The 1,998-nt window shown below is 38.8% G+C and overlaps 1 protein-coding gene across 1 annotated transcript in view; it reads left to right on the top strand.

Annotated features, from left to right (window-relative positions):
• Nucleotides 1-1,998, top strand: part of carm1 (coactivator-associated arginine methyltransferase 1) — a 175,304-nt gene that overhangs the window by 786 nt on the left and 172,520 nt on the right. The window lies entirely within an intron of this gene.

The following is a 1,998-nucleotide window of genomic DNA, read 5'->3' as shown; positions in this document are numbered from 1 at the left end:
AAAAAAAAAAAAATCATAAACTGTCCAGGTGATCTGACTGAACATTTTTGGATTTCTACTTGGATTACTGAGCATGAACATTGGCACTACTATCAGTATTGGACAGCCTTTCACTACTTTTAATTTGGTGTTTGTCACTTTTAACTAGCCTTTAACTTAGTCAGTATTTTTCTCTTTCTAGCTTATAGTTAGCATTTAGCTATTTAACCTAATGTGCCTTTAGCTTTATTGCCTCAGTTTCTGTTTCTTTAGCAGACAACTCATTGGGCCTTCAGCAGTCACACTGTCTTTCTGCAGAACTTGTGTTGGTTCTCTTGTGACAAATCAATAAAAACATCTGGAACAACTGAAAGTGACATGTGGAGATACTGACCCAGAAAATCAGGTTGAAGACAAACATCAAGTATTTCACACAGCATAAACACCTCCGAGATGTCGACATCCTAGAAAAAGAAAATAAAATCTTTATAAACAAGTTCTCATGTCACTGGCTACTTTCATCCAGTTAGAGACAGAACACGTCCATTTTCCAGGTTTGTCCTTCCAGAAACAGTAGAATATGTTTGTAGGTTTGCCCACTTCCAAAGTAATGAACAGTCTGTAATTATTAAAGTGGTCTCGTTTTAATCCATCCATCCAGCCTACAGCTGTCATTCCTAACTTGAACCTGGAGCTCGACCCCGCCCAACCCGAATTTGGACCAGACCGGGCCATTATAATATGCTTAATGTGTGGGTTGGGTCAGTGTTGGGCTTTTTATTGCGTCAGGAATGTGTGCGGCCGACGATCCAATATATGCAAACATGGCTTGCCATACCCACCTGTTGCATGTGGCCGTTTGACGGCGTGCTGACCAATTCAGTTTATTTTTCAATTCAGTTTATTTATATAGCGCCAAATCACAACAAAGTTGTCTCAGGGCACTTTACAGAAACATTCACATAAAAGTGTAGGGACACATCAAGGTTTTTCTACCATTAAACTTGTATTCTTTTGATACTTTGACAGTAAGGCTGACTCTCATTCCCAAAGCTGGACAGTAAGGAACCACATGATATCATATAAGATGAATAACAAAAAATCTGTTATTGTAATTAATTGCACACCTGGTGTTAGGATTTCAGCAAAGCTGAAAGGCCTTTTTGTATGAGAACCTTTCCATCTGACCTGTGAAATATAACATCTAAAACGTACGCTTATCTCTTCCTAAAGGGAGGATTCATCCTCCAGTCTTAGAGTGTGAGAAAGACCCCATTGTTTTCAAGGACTCTTCTTTCTATCTCACAGTAGAAATCTTTTTTTTAACAAGTTAAATTTCTGAGTTCTCCTGAACACAATTGAATGTTTTGCTGTAAAAACGGTTAAGTTTACTTACTTTCTCAGCTCAATACTCAGTAATCATGCATAAAGGAAAGTTGATATGAAACTGGTGTTCAGAAGTTACAACTGTGTGCCTAAGTTCTAATGAAAACGTTTATGCATGAGTAAAAAGTTGCTTAGAAGTTTGATTATTCTGTTATATTGAGAATTTACCAAAGCAGAGTCAATTAGCCATTTAATATTTTTATTAAGGTTATTAAAGTTCAACAATAAGTTGAAAGAAGGTCCACCCTTCTGTCGTGATTGGCTAGACCATCACATTGTAACGCCTCTAAGTAAAAGAAATTTATTTTCTGACGTTTGACTTAGAACAGTCTGGAAGAATCTTTTGAAGAAGTAAGGTCAAACAACTGGTTATTTATTGCCAGAAGATCTTTGCCACCAGAAGGAGAAACGCAGCACTCTGGGAGCTCATCAACTGACCTCCCTCGGGAGCCACCTTTGACTCTAGATTTCAGCTGATTTCCAGTGGTGAGGGAAATCCCACCTTCGGCGCTCCAACTCATCTCAAGAGTCCTGGTAACCCTCCGGGCGGTTGAATTGCAGACCACCTTCTAATCGGTAGGAAAAAGCTACTCCGTTTTCTGCTGGTGTCTGATGCCCAAGATAAGAAGTTGT

This window comes from Nematolebias whitei, chromosome 15, assembly GCF_014905685.2.
Source record: "Nematolebias whitei isolate Nwh7 chromosome 15, NemWhi1, whole genome shotgun sequence".
Lineage (NCBI taxonomy): Eukaryota > Metazoa > Chordata > Actinopteri > Cyprinodontiformes > Rivulidae > Nematolebias > Nematolebias whitei.
This window is presented reverse-complemented; position numbering and strand designations above follow the sequence as displayed.